Here is a 21,421-nt window from a genome sequence, read left to right as displayed (position 1 = left end):
ACACACACACACGGAGTCCCATAAATCACATGAAAAAAGAAAAAAAAAAAAAATCGGAAGAATACACACCTAACCCTGGCCTTAATCGAAGGAAGCTCGAAGATATGTTTCGCTGGGAGCAATGGAGCTCTAATTGGCAATAATGACATGCATTGCTTAGAAGATAGACGAGCTAGTGGTAGTTGAAAAAAAGGTGAGAACAGATCATCTAGTGAGATACAGATATCTTATAAAAAAAAAAAAAAAAAGGTGAGACACAGAGATAGAATGGTCGGTGGGTGTAGAGTAGAAGCACAACGAGAATAAGAAACTGAGAGTTTACCTTTTTTAAAAAAATTCCCGAACTTAAAACATTTTGATCTTATTTAACCTGGAATTTCCCATCACTCAAACCCAAAAAAAACCAATGTTTCACCTTACCTCGACATAACAGATAATGTTTTGTGTATATACAGACAATCGGTATTTAACAAGCGGGTTTATATCCAGTCCGCTGCCCACCCGTTAGCGACAACGAGGAGAAAATTTCATCCACCATTCTGTAGACAGAAACCGTCATGAGAACTCGAGAGCGCTTACTTGAAAAAATTTAACAAGCAAGATATCGCATACTGGCGTGCCCCATCTTGTGCAACACAAAAGCGTGGACAAAAACGACATAGGGCCGCTATGCCAAATGGGCATGAAGCTCTTGGCTACCCTGAGCGGCTGAGCTGATATGAATGGCGTGGTTGGAGAACCAACCGCAACAAGCGAGGACTAGATTGGCAAAAACGATGGGTTACGTGTCGATCCAGAAAGTGACCACGTAGAATAACCTAAATCCACCCAATAATAATGTTTAATAATGTGGCTCAATGAACGAGTACAACCTGGACACGTAGTCAATTCTTATCCTAGCGTTTTTGTTTTAGATTCTCTTTTTATATTCTCATCCAGAGGCATATCGGAAACAAAGTCCGATTTAAAGCACAAAAAAGAAACAAAACATTAGGAATTTAAAGTACAAAAGTAAAAGGTACTCAACGGCAGGTGATTAAAGGTGTTTTGGGGGTATTGATAAGAGTTATGAATAATAATAATAAAATAATAAATAATAATAATAAATATATAAAAAATAATAAATAATAATAAAAATAAGTGGAAAGTAATAATAAAATAATAAATAATAATGAAAAGTGTTGAGAGTATCTAAACATAACCTAACTCGTGTCGAAACTAGGGACTACGTACGGTACTGGTAATGTCCAGCTTTACTATTCTATGATTGAATTACTGTACCGTTCAAATTTTCTTTTTATATATATATATTTAAATATTTTTTAAAAATAAAAAATATATTAATATACTTAAAATTATTTTTTTAATCATTCAAATAAAAAAAAAAAAATCAAACAGTACAGCATAATAGGGCTGAAAACCGATGCGTTGGTATCAGTTTCATCACCAAACCGAAACCCCACCAACGTGGGAGAACGTTGCTTACAACCGGCTGAAGCCGATCGATTGGGGGAGAGAAAACTGATTCCATCGATCTCGACTAGGTCGGCGCAATCTTCAATCTGCCATCGTCGTCATCTGCGACAGAGGAGTAGCGTCTACAACTCTGCCATGGGTGTGCATAGAAGCTCTGGTAGAGAAAAACAAAAGAAACCCTAGAGCTTGAAGAAGAAGACAGACAAGAAGGGGGGGAGTTCATTTAATGTCATTTTGGAACGACGTCATTTGGCTTAAGTTAAACGGCCCGTTCCACTAAATTTTTTTCTCAGTCAAAGGTCTTAAACGGTGCCGTTTCTCTATAGATATAAAACAAAACAAAAAAAATTATAGCTAATGTCAACCGGTTCAGCGGTTTTTCTTTAGGACGAACCGCAAACCGAACCGGCCGACGTCGGTTCCTATATATTTAACTCAACCGCCGATTGGTTCTTCACAGATTTAGGCTGATTCCAGCAGTCGGTCTCCGTCGGTGTAGGCCGATTTTTCAGTTTAGTGTACAGCCTTACAGCATAGTAGCTTTATGCTACTTTATATATCACACACTAAAATTTAAAATAATAAAAAGGGCAACTCTTTTGCTCCCGGCATGACAGTTCCAACCAAGATATTTTCTGAATTAATAAATCACATGAAAAATATATCAAGTTAGAGAGGTCAGATCGACCATTGTATCTACCAAGCATGTTTCTGCCCTTAATTAAAATCAAAGGTATTGGCAGACAAACACTGATCATTTAAAGGAAAAAATTGTTACAGGCATCTTTTAATTAAGTTTTTACAAGCATATATTTGATAATCCATACATATATTATTCTGGGATCCACTGAAATCATATGTTAGGAAGATAAAGATACAATTATAAATAATGAAAAATGAAAAACACGGATCTAATGACTTCAATTAACTTACAACTCCTAAAATAATAAAGTAAAAAAAATTATACTCTCCGATCCAACAAACTTAAATACTTCTCCTCACCACAAATGATATATTTTCGTCTACCAACAAAGCATCTTAACTATCGTGCCCAATTTCACTAATGGAGTGAAATAATACTAGCTGTGTGTATAACTCTAAACATCTATAATGTATTTTCCACGGATAAAGTCATATATAACCAGGAAGTTTAAAAGATATTTTAGTTCTGTTTAGATGTTTAGGTGATCTTATATTATTTAAGTTAGTATGTGAATAGTAATGTATTGTGAATTCTATTGAGATGTGTTTAAATGTAAATAAATTGATATATACGTTTGAATGTATAAATTAAATTGAGATAATTAAGTTTAACTTTTTATAAGAAGTTGAAAAAATAATGAATCTCGTCAATAATTAATTATTTGAAATGGATTGAAGTGATCTTGACATCCAAACATAGCCTATAGGCCAAGGTGCAAGCAGCATTTCCTTTTGAAGTAAAAATAAATAAACATGATCCCTCCGTGTCATAAATTGTTCTTTCCTTCTACGTGCAGGTGTGTTGATGCCATATTCTGGAACTATAAGTAAGTTTAATTCAATTCAGGCCTATTGCCTAATTAAATTAGCTAGATGTCAACAAGATCTAGATTTGTCAAACGGTTTTAAGTCGGGCCTTGAACACTTATTACTTTTCTTATCCCTAATGCTATTTGGGAAGATTTATCCACAGATTTTATTTTAGGTCTTCCTCATACGTAAGGGTACGTAGTAGACTATATTTTTGGTCATCGTTGACGGGTTTTTCAAGATGACACAATATTTATTATGTTAAGACCTCATATATATATATATAATATACTATAAGAAAAATGAATTTTTAAATCACTTAAATTGGATACAAAAAAATTTTTTATCAAAAAAAAATTGGACACAAAAAACACAAAATGATTGCCAAAGTTTTTTCGCAACCATTTTGTATTTTTCGCATCCAATTTAAGTGATGCAAAAAACTATTTTCCTTGTAGTGATATATATACCTGTTATATATACATATATATAACTAAGAATATATGCCAAAAACTATATAACCATGATTTATATTTAATTATAATCACGATCTTAAAAAAAAAAAGTATCCAACTTATATATTTGTCTATAATATGTGTGGTCCTCTGTCTGTACTATACATGTATCTATTTATATATATTGTGATTATTCTTTCTTGAGATCAAGCTGCGTGGAGTTTCTATGCTAGCTGATGGCAATTCTAATTTCTAAATCTGCATATATAGTTGGCTCCACAAAACTTGATTCGTAGCAAATGTGGAGATAAGCCAAAACAATGTGATCATGCATTAACTCATGAAGCCTAGTTCGCATACAACACTGTTGTTCTTAGTGGTACTTGGAGGTCAGCTTTCGTGGTTTAGTGGTAGTCATGCACATGAAAATACCGAGATTCGCACTGAAAGCAGACCTACCTAGCTAGGTTATCTGGCTTGAGCAAGTACAAACAATAAGAGTAGAAGCAAAGCTTGGATGATATAAATGCAAAGTACAACGCAAAAGTATAAATTAGGCCTGTGCAAAATATCTGTTGGGCCGCACAACCCACACAATCCGATTGGGTTGAACCCGTAAAGTCGGGTAGAGTAAATGTCGGTTTCGACAACCCTCCAATCCGACCAATATCGGACAACACCCAACTTAAAATCCATTGCAGTGAAATATAATTATACACTCTTCACTCTTTTTTCTCTAGTCGAATAAAAAGTTAGGGCTTTCAACAAAATCAGATCGCATTCAGGTACAAAATTCTAAAAATGTATGTGAAATTGCATAAGATTATGGAGGTATAACTTCTACATTTTAGCAAAACTCACAAAGGGAAAAAGTTTGGGGAAGCGGCATAAGCTTACCTAAGGCAGCAGAGGTTACCGTGGGGAAGACGAGGCATGTAACTGCCATTCCAGGAGGTCAAACTAATGTCAGCGACGATTACAAAAATCCAAGAGGAAAGACGGTGTTATGCCGAGAGGGAAACAAGCTGGTGGGTGGCCGACATGGAGGAGGCATGGCTGACTTGGGTGGCGCGGTGAAACTGCCGTCGATCTCCATGGCCAAGTAACAGAGAGAGAGAGAGAGAGAGAGAGAGAGAGTGATGAGAGAGAGAACAGAGAGAGACATCAAAAAGAGTGGGCATGGCGTTGAGGAGAAAAAGAACCTTATTGTGAGACACGGCGGTTAAGGGTTGACATAGAGGGGCTGGCAACATTGATGGGCTTCACCAACGTGCCACGAAGCTGAAAATGAGACAAGGAGACGAGAAGAACTACTGCAAAGCTTCTCTTTTCATTTTTTTTTTCCTTGGATCTTTTTTGATTATCTGAGATGTGTGCTTTTCCTCTGGATCATGCAGTGACGGTGCTCTTGTTCTCCCCTATCTGGTTGTTGTGTGATTATTGTTGGGTGCTCTAATTAGCATCCAAATGGTCAAAATGTGAAACAAATAAAGAGCTCTTGTAATGGTTTTTCTTTGAAAATGGCTTATGCAGACAAAGAGACTCTGCAAAGCTACTCTTTTGTTTCTTGGCAAAAGTCAGGTCATAGAAGTTCGACCAGATTTTATTTTATTCGGGTCGGATCAATTCTATCTAGTCCCTTGGATGAATGGCGTCGGGTCGGACTCAAACCCAACTTGAGCTAATCGGGCTGCAGACCTAGTATAAATTGGCAACCATATTCAACCACAAGCTCCAAGAATGTGACATGGTGATGTTGAGACCTTTTTTCTTTCCAAAGTGATGATCTTGAGACTTAGAGAATTACTTTGTCTAAACATGAATCCTACAAAAGTGGTTTTACATGCTAATCTATCGATAAATTTTATTTTAAGTTGAATCTTTTAGTTAATATTTTGTTGTTTCAAGAATTGTCAAGTTAACATATAACTTACTTTTTGTAAGAAATTTGTATGGATGGATTAATCGACTACAAAAAATATTAGCTTTTTCCGGCAACTAAAATTGCCGGAAATTCAAATAATAGGCAAAGTCGCCGGGAATAAGTGGTTTTCTGAATCTTATAGCAAGCTCAAGCTAAAGAAGTATGGGTCATTTACTAGATACGGAAAAATAACAGTAGTACATGAACATAATTGATTCACTAGAGAACATGAAAAACCTTTTAATATGGCTGACTTTGACTGGATGAGTTTCGCCATAAAAAAATCAATCCCTTGTTTTCATGAATGTGACTAACACGAAAACAGCCCCAAAAGACCACGTGGAGTGACTCAAATAAAACCATACATAGAAAGGACAAGGTAATTAGATAGATAAATGCTCGATAAGCTTCCAGATCATAGTTAATCCAGAAAGTTCCATGCTCAAACGAAATGTTTCATTGAAGTACTGCACTTAAACCACATTAGAGTCTAAGTCATACAGAAAGCTGCCTCGTTTGAACTGCATTCAAACCATCATCTACTACCCAATATATAATTGGACTCCTAAAAGTTGAAGTTATTTGAAGTTGATGGTCGTGACTATTTTGACAATAAATAAATGTTCTTAATATTTTTCTAATTGAAGAAAGTTTGTGAGATTTCTCAAATTAACATGGAAAAGAGTGAGGAGACAGAAATTAAGGAGCTGAACTTAATTTTGGATAATGGCTCAATAAATGCTAACTTATGGCTACTTTGAACGTTGATGTATTCTCAAGTATACTCAAATATTTCTTTCCAAAGCATCGATCACTCAACTATAAAACATTTTTCAATTTCAAATCTTCAAGTTTTTTTATCTAATCATATTACCTAATCATCATTCAAATACAAAATCCAATTCAATTTTTCCAAACACCCAAACAAAATACAAGAAAGTACAAATTTTTTAAATTTCAAAAAAAAAAATTATATTCAAATGAATTTTTAACTTTTATCACATTTTTCTTCAATTTTTTTCTCTTCTTTCACAAAATCTAATAGAATATCTTAACTCAAATCATTTCATTATTATTCACATAAATTATAAGTATTTAAACGAGCCGGCCTTTGTTACTATGAAATCACCATTTGTACAAAAAATTTAAACGTATAGAAAGAAATAGATTTTTGTAAAATTTTAATTGACAAGGTGAAAAGTGCTGTAGAGTCAAAACTCGAACTCAAAATCTCTACTCTATTACCATATTAAATTCCCACGTCTCAAAAGTTAAAATTTATGAGACGAAATAGATTTTGATTATTTATGTCCTTAATAATTATATATAATATTTTTCATTTAGCAAATTTAACTATTCCTAAAAATCATGTCTCCAATTAGTTTCAATAACAGTGATACAAAAAATTATGTTCAAACTAATGTTCAATGGACTTTTGAATGCACGAGGAATTTTAAAATGATGGCCGTAATAATTTTTATATAGTTTTTAATATGTTTCTTTCCTTATTTAAAGTGACTCAGAACTACGATTTAGAATATATACGAATACGAATGGCCAAAGAGAGTACTACTCCTTAACATGCTTCAAGTAACAGAACCTTTTTCCAATTGGTTTTCTGCCCGTGACTTTAATAATTTCAAAAGAAGATATGTTCTCTATCGGCTTTGCTACGTACAGTTACCGTGCAGTTGACTGACGTCAACATCTATTAAAAGAAAAAAAAAAAAAAGCTCACACACTTGCTATTCTCTCAAGTCCACGCTTGCCATCTACTTTCCATTTCGTTCAAAGAGAACAAAAGCCAAATCTCAACTAACCTCATCGCAGCCTTCTTCCCTTTCAATCCAAGCTATTGGCATCGAGAAGTAGCCTCGTCGTAGCTTGATACTTGTGTTGGGTTCTGTGTTTTTTTTTTTTTAATTATCTAAAAACTATTACGGTTTCAACTGACGAGGTTTCAAAATGTCGAATAATTTTGTGAACCGTAGCTGAGAGAACAGAGGTTCTGTGTTCTCTATTTCAACCGACGAGGTTCTGTGTTCTCTGTTTCAAAGTTTCAAAATTTATTTTAATTTTGTGAACCATAGCTACGAGAGAAGACGGGGGAAAAAAGAGGCTAAGGTTTCAAACGTCCCGATTCTTCACATTTCATTACCCGAAAAATCCCACTGCCCACAACCACTCTACCCCCATGGATCACGACGAGCGCCAAAGCATTACTGCGAGATGAAGCTTGAAGACCTGGAATTTGAAGACCAAGACAACCATAGCAACCTTCGCTTTGTTGAAGACAAACGAAGACGATTCGAGGTTCGGGATGAAGGGGAAGGAGATTTCAAAGGAAACAAAAGCAAATTGAAATGAATGCCCCTTTCTCACTTTCTGGTCTTCGAAGGGAGTTGGGGAAGATAACGGGGGGAGACAGAGAATTTTTCGGAAGGAGGAGAATGTGAGAGCTAGCCTTCGATGGATCTGAGGAGGGAAATAAAGGAAATGAGATATGAGGAGAATGGCAAGCGTGGACTTGAGAGAAGCAGAGAGAGGAAGGAAATGGAAGAAGCGGTTCTGAGGAGATGGTTCTGAGGAGATGGAAACGGATGAACTTCGATATAGAGAGAAAGAGGGAGGAGGAAACGAGATGGAGAGGTCAAACGGAGATGGAAATGGAGGGAGGGAGGAAGGGAGGAAACTGAGAGCGAGAAAAAATACATTATTTTATTAAATGACGTGGACACGCCGGTTATAAGCCGATTACACCCGGCGCTTGCATCTAACATTTTTCATTCTCTATTGTACAACGTATATTCGTACAATTTTTTTTTAGAAAAAAAAACGTATATTCGTATTATACATTTCTTCTAAATAAACAGCTTGCAACATACAATTTCTCTTCCCCCCTCCCCGACCCCTCCAAAAACCCATAGATCACCTAAAGAGACAAGATGATTATGGTAGGGACTATATGGCACTACGATCATGATTACACGCTAGGGGCCCGGAAAAGCATATTAAGTAGGATTATTATGTATTGTCAATTACTTACGTGGACAAATTATATTTGGTACTACCACATCTTCTGTGCTGGCAACACGTCATCACGACGAGGAAAAAAAGAAGCGAGGTACTCGCATTAATATTTTATGCGGTTTCCTTTATAAACTTGAGTGAAGGAACCATGAATATTCGTACGGAACTAGTTAGTTGCAATTATGATGGCTCTCCAGCGAAAAATAAAAATTGAATTGTAAAATATATTAAAGGAACGATTCTTACAGAGTACCAGCGCATAAAAGCTTATATCCCGTCATATAAAATTCGTACACTACCGATCCAAAATATCCATACATCAATGAAACAATAAAGGCGAATGCATCGATCGAGATAGAGTTCAAATTCAAGTAAAACCATAAAAGAAATGTCATGGCAAGTTAAAAAGCCAACCGTACTAACCACCATACATAAACCGGCAAAAAAATATCTAAAAGATTCCAAGCGAAAGTGCTTTAGAACAGAAAGAGAGAAAAAGTCGAATTACTAACCCGATGGCTGAATACAAGTCTTGCTTTGAAACAAACCCAGTTTTCTTGGATGGTTATCTGAAATGTTCAAAAACGAAATAAACAAGACGTAGCAGTTAGCACTCTTTAGATCCCCGCACACACGGTACGGAGCTTTTTCCGTGCCCTATTTGCCCGCTAGAAATGTCATAAATAAAAAGTAAAGTGGGAAACCTTATGAGCAGCCGAGCTAGCTAGGGCTAGCAACGTGTCTGGGATAAGATTCTCGGCGGCCACGCGTATCCAAAAAGAAATCGACTCAAGTTCATTGTGCTCCAAAGAAAAGGTTCTGCAACGAAGAAAAGATAAGAACAATAGCAATATCGAGATCTAGTAAAACATTTGACAAAGGAATTAATTATGACGAGCGAAACCTTGCGATGCCAAAATATAAGCTTGGAAAATGCAGCGATGCAAACCCTAGGTAGAGAAAATACAATCTCAGGCGGACAATATAATAGTAGTCGGTGGCTGAAGAAACAGAGAAAGCGAAGAACCGAAACGCGAAGGAATAGAGAGGATCTGCTTCATGAGAAAAGAACGAAATTGGTAATGACAGAAAGCTGGCGAAAGGGAGAGCTAAGAGGCTCGAGCCATGAAAAAAATCTGAGATATGAACGGGGGTTCAGAACTTCGGATAAGTAAAGGCATTTAAATAGCTGGGGCAGCCCCCACTAGATCTAACACGTAGACAATGAATCGGGTCCTTTTTCGGCCTTTTCAGCTTTTCTTCCTTCGCTTTCTCTTTGAATTTTTTATTTTTATTTTTTCCCTTCTCTTTTTCATTTTTAAATATTACAGCTGGTAATTTGTTTCTCATGTATCGAGTTTGTAATGTTCGAGAAGCGGGGACAGCTGCTACTTCGTCATACCAAACAGATAATTTATTATTGTTCATACAAGATATGGAAGATATTTTTAAAAAAAGATATTGAGGTTTTAATTAGAAAAATAATTTAATTTTTTTTTAATATTAACGAATAAGAGGATTGTTATGGAAATAGCTATATCTAAAAATAAAATAACTTTTTAATTGTTAAAGATAAAAATAGCTTGTATTAGATTAGTCAATTTAAAATTCTTTAACTTTTAATTACAGTAAATATAAAATTATAATTAAATTTGATAGTTACTATATAATAAGTAAATTATTATTTTATTATTTTTCGATAACTCTCCCTCTCTTTTCTGAATATTTTCAGAAGATTTAGTAGAATAAAATATAATTAGATTAGAAAATGAAATACATGTAATTAAAAAATATAATTTTTTAACCTATAATTTAATTAAAATATGATTACTAATTAATATATGATAAAATAAAATAATTTAATAATTAAAAAAAATTAAATTTGTTTAATTATTAATTAGTCATTACTATATAATAAATAAATAGATAATTTAATGTAGAGATTTGATGTAAATAGTTAAAATTAAATTCATCTTATATTATTTTATTATTATATAATAAAAAAATAAATATTCTAATATGAAGATTAAAATAAATAAAATAGTTAAAATTTAAATTCATCTTACACTCATTAAAAATATTATTTATATATGTATAATCTAATAACAATGCTCTAAAATGTAGAGTGAAATAAAATCATAATTTCTAGTGTAAATAATTCTAGATTGAAACAATTTTTGGTTCTACCAACTATCGCATAATCACAAATTAATTATTGTTAATATCTTTAATCTTATAATCGGATAACTTGTAAAAAATAATCGCAGAGCTCCTAGTGGTAGCATGGGCATGACCAAACTCCAAACCATCCTCATTGGGATTTTCAAATAAGATACGAGTGAACAATACCTGTTTTTCTCGTTAAAGCCGCGGCTATCCCTGCGCCGATCAGAACTTCTGCGGCTGACGCGATTGGCGAACCCCTTTTTTTTTTTGAAAGGAGGGTTGGCGAACCAACTAGCTACAAAGACGTTGGTTTTATGACGTGGCTCAATGGCCGACGCAAACTCGCCACGTGGTCTATGTACCTAACATAGCCTTTTTGTTTTAGGCCCTTTTTCTAGTCGCATCCAGGGCCAAGAGGCATCGCGGAAAGAAAGTTCCAAATTTAAAAACAAAAATAAAGAAACAAAAAGAAATAGAAGGAACAAAAGTAAAGGTACCGGCCAAAAGACAGGTGATAGAAGCGTGTAGAACATCAATATTATAAAGATCGAAGAAATTTTTTTTTCCAAAACGTACCGCATTCTGTACGTTGTTAATTATCCCATTAAAATAACTTAAAGGGGGAGATATTTTGTTATCTGAAGTGACACCAGTAGCCTAGATATTTTCTAGTCGAAGTTGAACAATCGAAATTGGTAAACCCTTTATCTTGACCTCAAGATTTACATTTACCTAATATTTGCTTTACAGCATATTTTTAGATTACTGCCACGTGAAAATAAAATAGTGAAGTCCAAAAAGATGGCTTTGTGACTTTTGTCTAATCGCATGAAGCTAGATAAGATAATCGAGCAAAATATATTGTTGGGCGGATTTAAAATAGGTTTAGGTAGTAAGAGGAGAATTTTTTATTTTAAATTAAAGTTTAAAATATTATTTTTGAATATTATTATTATTTTAAAATTTGATAAAATTAAATTATTTATTATATTTTATATAAAAATTATAATGATAAAATGAAATAAGATAAAATTTAAAAAATTAAACCTCTAAACCGATAAGATATAAAGATTGGGATAAATAAGAGCCTAAAGTCACATTCTTACTATCCTCAAACAAGGTAACTGTCCAAAATACTCTTAACATACAGTATATGATCTATATAAACTGTAGCTAATTGATTACAAAGGAACTGAGAAAGGGAGAAAATAAACGAGAGAGATGCACTTGTTAATTTTATTTTTATTTTTTCTTATTAACGATTATATAAACTATGGGGTATGGGGTATATTTTAAGTGATTTATGTATCAAAATTTCTTAAAATCTATCATATCAATAAGTACTGTAATTGAGGATGATGAACTCTAATATAAATATTAGCATTATGTGTTCATACTTAGGGAGAGCTGTTACTCTGATCGCCCTTACCTTCCATTTTCTTAGGAAAAAAAAAATACTAGCATTATGCAAATGAGCAAATCCTATTAATAAAACAACTTTTAGCAATTTCACTCAGTCCCTCTATTGATAAAAATTTGTTTGTAAGAACTACCTTAGATGTCAAAAAGTCTCCTGACTCCCGCTTGGCAAGCTCCGGCAATAATTGTTTTCATCACAAATTGTGGTTGTAGGAATGCAAGATTGGTGATGTAGTACTCCAAGAGTACGTTGGACTGCATCGACATGAAGGTTAATTGTAAGGAATTTTGTTTAAATCGAGAATGGTTTTATTCATCCATGAGTTGGTTCCTTTTCCTTCTCTTTTATCATTTAACAATGTTTATTAGTGCTTATGAAAATTTAATATTTTAATTGTATAATATTTTTATTTAAAATTTTCTCTCTTATTTTTTAAATATTGAAGACTTTTTTCATCATAATGATATTTGATTTGTGATCACATTCGATGGAGATTACTAGCTGGGAGAGAATTTTGAAGAAAAAGAAATCAGAATAGATGAAGGGGGAGAGGAGGATTGATGTAGAGTAAGGCAAACGGATTTAACCCGAAATTTACGAGTCAAGTTGGAGTGGGCTTTCCTATCAATCGGGTCGAGTCAGGTTGGATCCAAATTATGTGTTGGGTGGGTTGGTGTGCAGTCTAGCCTTAACTTTGGTTTGGCCGTTGCAAGGAGGCTTTTTTATTTTTTATTTTTATTTTTAATGATAATGTGATATCAAATTATAAATAATTTGCACAAGTTTATAAATTTATTTTCCATTATATGCGAACCATTAAAGAGGACTACGTACAAAGGTTCTTGGTGTTATCTAGTTACTTGAGTTTTGGACATATGAGAGTTTGTGAAGGGATATTTGTCCATTGTACTATTAAATTATCAAGATACATAGTAATTCCAAAATTGCTTGCGGGGTCAAAATTTCATAAATACATAAAAGAGGTTTAGGTACGTGTGGCAGATGTTAACTCAAATGATTATAATTCTCGTTAAAAATAAACATTAAAGGACAAAAATCTGCTTGTATATAAATTTGAAAACAATATTTCATTTGTGAATTAGTCATAAGATATCTATAGAGATTCACTGCTTTCTTTCTTTCTTTTTTTTTGGTTAGGTTACTGTGCTGCTCAGGTAAATTTTTCTTCTTCTTTTTATCTTTTCATATTTTTTTAATATATTTAAATATTTTTAAAAAATAAAAATATATTAATACACTTGAAAATTACTTTTTTTAATCATTAAATGGTCAATTAAGACGGTCCCCTGATTCCCACCTCTTAATTCATCATGAAACAGGGTAAAAGATGAAAGAATAAAGTTACCGTACCGTTCAAATGTGATCGTTCCATTTAACGTTATCGATTTTTATTTAATCAAAATAAATCTATTCGAATCATGTTTTTTGATTATTGAGTTTTGGACCTTTGTTCCACACAAGGAGGTAAAAATAATGGTTTTCATGGTGCCCACAAAGACACCTCCGAAAGGTTTCTCTCATTTCCAGATTTTAATCAGGAGGGCACTAGAAGTAGCAGTAGTTTTGGATCTGGGGTTAGGGGTAGAGTGGGTTACAGCTTTCGTTCGCCGAGATCCCATTTGATCTGCAAAGCTCGCATTTTCATCCGCTCCGTTGATAGTTTACAGTGTAAGAAACCTGAGGGATCCAGGAAACTACGGCGATTTCGTGTTTCTGCTGTTTCCAAGGTCCAAATTTTGACTCCAATGGTAGATTGCAACGTGTTGAATTAAACCCACGTGAGCATTTGAACGGAACAAAATCCTCCTCGACCACCGCTCAATTTTGGCAAAATTTTGAGGAATCTGAGAGTAATAATCACCTAAGAAAGTTTGTTAGAAATGGGAAATTAGGAGAAGGGTTTAAGTTTCTCCAGAGCATGCTTTGTAGGGGTGAAATTCAGGATGCCATCGCTTGCACGAGTCTAATCCGTGGGTTCTGTAAGACTGGTAAAACTTTGAAGGTAACTCGGGTTATGGATAGTCTGGAAGACTTTGGAGTTGTTCCTGATGTTATAACTTACAATGTTTTGATTGGTGAATATCATAAGTCTGTCGAGATTGATAATGCCATACATGTTCTAGATCAAATGAGCATTGCTCCCGATGTTGTCGCATTTAATACGATTCTGTGTACTTTGTGTAATAGTGGGAAATTGAACCAAGCGATGGAAGTTCTTGACCGGCAGTTGCAATGGGATGTAATTACTTATACCATACTAATTGGGGCAACCTGTAAGAAAAGTGGGGTTGGGCAAGCAATGAAGCTCTTAAGATGAAATGAGAACTGAGAAGCAGAGGATGCCAACCTGATGTTGTTACTTACAATGTTCTTATCAATGGGTTTTGCAAAGAAGGGAGGTTGGATGAAGCAATCAAGTTTTTGAACATGATGTCATCAGATGGTTGCCAACCCAATGTAACCACCCATAATATTATTTTGCGGAGCATGTGTAGTACCAAGAGGTGGATGGATGCGGAAAGACTATTAACTGAAATGCTTCAAAAAGGATGCTCTCCTAGTGCTGTTACTTTCAATATCTTGATAAATTTCTTGTGCTGAAAGGGTTTACTGGGTCGAGCAATTGACATCTCGGAGAAGATGCCCAAGCATGGTTGTACTCCGAATTCCTTTTGTTGGGTTTTGGCTTCCTTTGGTTAGTCACACGTGAGTGGGAAATGAAAAGGAGCAAGGCCCCAAGGCTTATAAAAAAAGGCTTAGACTCTTTGGTGAAGTTTGTTAGTAGGAAAAGTTTTGTGAGTATATTTGAGATGAGAAGAAAAATTATGTGATTTTAATAATTTTTTATATAATGGATTTTCTTCTTTGTTCTAGTGGTTTTTATCCGGTTTAAGAGTTTTTCAGGTAAAATCCTGTGTTGTTATTATTCCTCTATTTTCTTGGTATTCTTGTAAAAGGTAGATCATAGAGAGGTGAATTTGGGAGGTCCAAATTTCCAACATCTTGATTTGCAATCCATTGCTTCACGGGTTTTGCAAAGAAAAGAAGATTGATAGAGCAATAGAGTACCTAGACGTAATGGTGTCTAGGGGCTGTTATCCTGATATTGTGACCTACAATACTCTGCTCACGGCATTACGCGAAGATGGGAAAGTTGATGTTGCTGTGGAGGTACTTAATCAGCTGAGTAGCAAGGGGTGCTCTCCTGTTTTGGTCTCATATAATAATGTGATTGATGGACTATTGAAGGTGGGGTGAACCGGACGTGCAATAGAACTTTTGGATGAAATGCGTGGAAAGGGTCTTAAACCTGATATTGTCACCTACTCTTCCGTAAGAGTGCTTAGTAGAGAAGGAAAGTTGATGAATCAATCGAGTTTTTTCGTGAATTGAAGGTATTGGGTATCAGGTCAAATGCTATTACCTACAACTCAATCATCTGGGGACTGTACAATGCTCGGCAAACCAGTAGTGCAATTGATTTCTTGGCTTATATGGTGTCTAGAGGATGCAAACCTACCCGAGCTACATACACCATTCTCATTGAAGATATAGCTAATAAAGGTTTTACTAAGAAGGCTTTGGAGCTACTGCATCAGTTGAGCTCCAGGGGAGTGGTAAAGAAACGCTCGGCAGAACAGGTAGCAGTCAGGATATAGTCTGTAATGCATTTCATCTTTTACTCTTGGATGGATAGTCAACGGTGGATTGTGCACCCTTGGATTTTGTTGGCCCCCTTGTCAGTGATTCCTTGAGACTCTGAATTCTATTGGTTTCTTCTTTGCTTTGCTTGAGGCAGAGAAATCCAAGATCAATTTTGTTATATAGTCATAAAATATTGTATTCACTCGGTTTGATCTTTGGGTTATACTTCTCTACCTCTCAGGAACTTTTATTTAGGTAGCCGGTTTTTGTACTTATCTCTCTTTCCCCATGAGTTGTGTCTACTTCTCAATATAACTGCTGCTGAAACTTGTCATTGCTTCTCGGGGTAATGTAATTTATGTTAATTGGTAGGGCAAAATAAGCACTTCGAGGATCCCATGCAAACTCTGTTATACTGATCATCTTAATACTTTCTCTTGACTAATGCATCGTGTGTAAAAGAAGGAAAAAAAAAAATCAAGAAGCAATCGGTTTTTCTCTACTCCACTTCTTGAAGATAATATGCCATGCATATATATATATATATATGGTAGTGATATCTTAGAGGCCAACGTTGTTTGCCAGCTACTTTTATTTTCGTCATCCATGCTAAGTGCATGTTTGGGATTATAGTAGGAAATATAGTTCATAACTTTAAGATTTATAATTTATAACTTAAACAATAAGTTCTACTATTAAAAAGTTATTTACTGTTTAGTAACTATATGTTTAAAATACTTTCAAACATATTACGTTTGTTTGGAAACAAATTACAAAAGTACTTTCTAATATAGAAATAACGATTATTTGAATTTTTAAAGATTATGATCATATGCTTAAAATTTTGAAAGTTGTAATAATTTTAAAGTTGTATGGATATTTTCATCCATTGACAGTCTTCTTAAAATTCAAATTACGTTTCGCATCATCCGAAAAAGCTCATTTGAGAAAAAGTCTCAAACGTACTTTTTAGCTTATTTGAGATTAAAAATGTTTTAATATGTAATACTCAAATGACTTAATTTTTTCATTAAAGAGCTTTTAAGAATATTTAAACACTTTTTAATACTCCTAATGCAACCCAAATAGGCCCTAAGTAGTTTATTGAAGTCTGGTTAGCTTAATAAGATGATTGTAAACCTTCAAAAAAAGGTGATATTCTAAAATGAATTCTTGTGCTTTTACTGAATAAAATATCGTATGTGTATAAAATTAGCTACAAAACAAGATTGTCTATGTCCACCGTCTTATTACTCTCTACAAATGAAGTCCTGCTTTCTTGTTTTCATCAAAGTTATATTAAAAAAAATTCGAGGTACTGTCCCAAATAAACAATCTCATTACAAAAATTGTAGTGTTTCAGAGAAAATTAAAGATAAAAAGGGTCAATGCAACAAAAGGTTGGGCCTCATACATCTTGAGGCTTTCATCGGAAATTCCTACTTGCATTACCTCGGATCATCATTCGAAGAACAACTATATAAGTAAAAGGTTATGATCTTTGATAGCACCCAAGGAACTTACACGCTTATGCTTATATATGTGGGCCCCATGCATGGGGGGTTGGGGTGAGTTGAGAGTCGAGACGATGATCTTGAAGAATATTTGAAGTCAATGAACTTGAATCGTGTGGGTGGGCGTTTGAGGCATGAGTTTGCAGTTGCACGTGCACCCCCGCATTGGTTTGATGGCGGTAATTACTAATTATGGTGTATTCTTACATATTGTTGTATGAAGAGTATAATGGAGCGGCACGTGTGGACACAAGGAGGCCAAAAGGCGGTATATCAAGATATTTCCGATCTATAAAAAGGAAAAATAAAGATAATAAGTCGTGCATACACTTACTGCATGTCCAAAAAATGATACAAATGCAGAAGGGAGAACGGAAGAGCTCTCCGTGGTAATCGTAGGGGGTTGCCTTTTTTTTTTTTTTAAGAAAAGGAGAAGATATTTAGAGAGAGAAGCAAGAAAGTAAGGCCAATGAAGTCCTATTTTGAGGACTAGCTAGTTCAGTTACAACACAACACTAGATATTTGTCTAATTTGGAAAAACTGGCAATGTTTGGCTACTTGTATGTACTTGATCAGATTGTAATGTTAAGCTTGACATCCTTAATTTGTTCATTCTAAGCTTAAAATACACTCTTATTCGAGCACTTGACTACCACAGTACCACTTCTGAGATCGGTTCGTTCAATTTCAGGTGGGACTAGGGAGTTTCTTACCGCGTACGTATATTCAACCTGTCCTCGCCTTTTTATTTCAGAAAAAAATATTGCCAAAACGCATGTAGTGTGCCCTGCTCATGTTTGTTTCTTTATGTTTTGTTTGTTTATGGCATGATGGTGTGCTGATTTTAACATAATTAGTGTTTTTTAATAGGTGAAATTCTGCAACAGCAGCGTGGTTCCTTGGAATGCTCTTTTTGGTCGGTTTACCGCGTACTTCTTTTGTCACCGATCACGGAGTGGGTAAAAGTGATTGCTGGTGGGCATTGTTAATGGGGGAGAAAGTGCTTGTTCTTTCTCACAACGAATGTTTTTAAAGTGAACTTTTTGCCTTTTTTTCGAGAAAACAAAATTATTTCGCTTATCAGCTCAATTGGGGATGAACAACAAACCACAGTCTACATATCTACTTTACCCTACTTCCGGCAGATGGATTATGCGATTCATTTTGAATCTTTGATGCGAAAGAATTACTCTTATAAATAATTAAATTATCATAAGGTTAAATTATCAACCACAAACAGTATTACACGTCTCTCAAACGTACTTCCAAAGCATGATTCGTGTTGTCCATTTGTTAGGTAGGCATGATGAAACGAAAGATAAAATGATGATCCTACCTACTTATACTAAAATGTTTTGGTCGTTTTCCTTAAAAAAAGAAAAAAGAAAAAAAAAATACTTAAAAAGTGGGAGACATGCCGGATGACACAATTGCCCTTTTTTTAGTTTTATTATTTTTAATTTTATAATTGCCCTCTCTTAGCTTCCTAATTGTCTCATTTTGGTTGTTATGAATTATTTTATTCTCAACACGTATAACTACTTACCATTCACATCATTTAAATGATATTATTTTATTTATAAGACTTAAATTTTAATTTTTTTAAAATCAAATTATACCATATAAATACTTTATAATTAAATATACTCTACACACTAATTTGATAATATTAACTTTCTTATATTTTTAAAATCTATTGTGACAATAGTTTCCGTATTTTATACTGTATACCATCCATTTCAAGTAATTTCCGTATTTTACATTGTATACCCTCCATTTTAAGTAAAAGTAAATAAAAAATTAAATACGTTGATCTCATTAGTATAGCTTAGAAAGAGATGTTATTTGTTACAGCCATGTTATAGGCTGTTAGCGCAAACGGACAAGATGACATACGAGTCTACGATCAAAGCCGAAAGAGCCATACTACTACATATGAGATGGTTAAGCAAATGACGAGCCTTCTGAACCGCACAAGGGTTGGCACAGGAATGTACGTAGAATATTCAACACGACGTGTGAATTGACAGGAGCAATAGGACGATACATTCCACGAATTGACGAATATTCTTTTTCTAGCACCTCCCAACTCTTTCAACAGCTAGTCCACAGGTCTCTTTCGTGAGGAAAACCGGGATTCACTGTCCTCACAAAGCACTGGAAGGAAAGAGCCGAAAAGACCCTTAATTTTCACTCATCTGGGAAGTAGAATGTGACTCACTGACTATTGTATACTGCCCTCTTTGGATGTGTGAAAAAAAAATAAAACAATGTGCGTAATGAAATAAAGCCGCACACAGTTACATAAAATGCTTAAGTGCTGCGTTAGGTGGCAAGATTATAACCTTTATCCAATCCTATTAATGATGGGATGGACGGTCGAGATTTCGCAGTCTTAGCTAGCTAGGGTGTACTCTTTTATCCAATCCTATACAGATCTATAGTAAATTTATAACATTATAAGCTCAAATTCTGCTTCTACCACAAATTATATTACGAGTTAATAACCGATATTTTCCAATTATTTGGATTAGAATATCTGAAATATTTGTGCACAAAAGATTCTCTTGTCAAGCCCATATTAACCCAAAACGACAAATCGTGGCCTTCACTCCCTAATATACCGTCCATTCTTCCTTTCTCTCTTCCACCTTCGTCATTTTCTTTAAAAAAAACAAAGAACTATTTCGATTTCGCCTTATATGAGTCACTGAGTTGTATCATCTTCTCAACCACACACTACAAACCCTCGAAGAAAAAGAACAGGGGGAGAGAAGAAAAGTCCCCAAAACTTTTCGAAATGATAAACCATCTGCGTTTCCAAGGTTGAAAGTTTCTCAGAACGAAAAAAAAAAAAAAAAAAAAAAGCTCTCAAGTCATGGAGAAAGAAGGGTTGCTTTCATGCTGGGGACGTCTCAAGTTGAAGCTTCCATGGACACAGCAAAGGGTAAGAAGTCCTAATACGAGGTCAAGAGTTGTGGGTAAACTTGGTGGCAGATTTAAGTATGATCCTTTAAGTTATGCTCAGAACTTCGATGAAGGTTGGGATGATGATGATGAAGAAGTTTACCAACGTGGGTTCTCCGCTAGGTATGCAGCACCTTCTTCAAAGCCGCCTGGAGATAAGTAAGCAGTTTCATTGAGAGCTTAATTAATTAATATATTGGCTGGGGGTCTTTAAACTTTTATACTTGGGGAATCGAAGGGATTTAAATCTTGTGGTACTCGTTAATAATTATCTTTCTGCGAAGAGAATGATCGAAAAGGCAATACTGACATATTTATGGTAGTTATTGCCTATTGGTGTTGTCATTTTGGTTTTCTTGGAAATCATGTTATGAGTAATATTATCTGCGAACGATCCGAACGATCTTTCGTTCATATATATGTTGGACGAATATGGAACTGCCTATCAAAAAATCAAAAGGGATCGAGGAGGAGGAGGATACAGCAGTGAGATACTTTATTTTTTAGAATGGGTAATGCTATTCTGCCTCCGGCGGTCACCGGTCGTGATTGATTGGTTAAATGCTATTTTTTAATTTTTTTTATATTTTTTAAAAATATTAAAATAAAAATATATCAATACATTAATATTCACTTTCTAAATTATTATAGTTAAAATGAGATGGCAAATCACACTAAGATTTCCTTTTGGTAATATACCTAGTGCCCATAATTGTAGCGGTATGTGTCACAATTCACGAAGCTTTTTTAGTTTTTGTCGTTTTAGATATTAATATGTTGGATAAATTAAGGCAATTAATTTGGGTATATATGTTCATTTTCCTCCTGAATTTGATCGTGAGTTCTGTGGCGTGAATGGAAGTTTTACCAATATACTATTAGCTAGTTTTTGTTTTCATTTGTGACGTAATAAAACGGTCGCCAAACTTTACATATTTTTGTTTTGTTCTTTTGTTTAATTTTTCGAACTTAACAATTTTATAAATCAGATGCCTAGTTAAAAAAATTGTTCCCCCTCTATTTTTCATTTTCTTATTTTTTGAAATAGGCTTCAATTCATCTATGAATGAAAGAAGTTATAGTTGTGATCAATAATTATAGATAACAAGCTCCAATTACAAACTAACTACTTGTTGATTGTACGTGTTTCTGCACATAACTTTCATTGTGCCTAACAATGTCTAAACTTCAAAGCTCTCTATTGATAAAACCGTTCTAAGATGCAAGACTCTGTAAAACAAATGTGTCAATCTCGACTCGTCTGCCAGAAATAACTCATTTCATCGACCA

The 21,421-nt window shown here is 34.4% G+C and overlaps 1 long non-coding RNA gene and 1 pseudogene across 26 annotated transcripts in view; one reads left to right on the top strand and one right to left on the bottom strand.

Moving 5' to 3' along the window:
- Window positions 1–9,571, bottom strand: part of LOC122317348 — a 35,960-nt gene extending 26,389 nt beyond the window's left edge. For 18 of the 26 annotated variants that reach the window (XR_006244425.1, XR_006244447.1, XR_006244448.1 and 15 more), the window contains exons 1-4: window positions 9,302–9,571; window positions 9,102–9,216; window positions 8,910–8,966; window positions 70–2,111 (exon numbers count right to left, since the gene is read on the bottom strand). This is a non-coding gene — a long non-coding RNA (uncharacterized LOC122317348). The remainder of the gene's footprint in view (window positions 1–69; window positions 2,112–8,909; window positions 8,967–9,101; window positions 9,217–9,301) is intronic. The other 8 variants (XR_006244441.1, XR_006244430.1, XR_006244432.1 and 5 more) reach the window with 8 other exon arrangements.
- A 3,743-nt stretch (window positions 9,572–13,314) lies between these two features.
- On the top strand, window positions 13,315–16,045 carry LOC122316371 (annotated as a pseudogene).
- The last annotated feature ends 5,376 nt before the right edge of the window (window positions 16,046–21,421 follow it).

Source organism: Carya illinoinensis, chromosome 7 (assembly GCF_018687715.1).
Source record: "Carya illinoinensis cultivar Pawnee chromosome 7, C.illinoinensisPawnee_v1, whole genome shotgun sequence".
Lineage (NCBI taxonomy): Eukaryota > Viridiplantae > Streptophyta > Magnoliopsida > Fagales > Juglandaceae > Carya > Carya illinoinensis.
The sequence above is the reverse complement of the archived record's forward strand: the minus strand, read 5'-3'. Positions and strand labels throughout refer to the sequence as shown.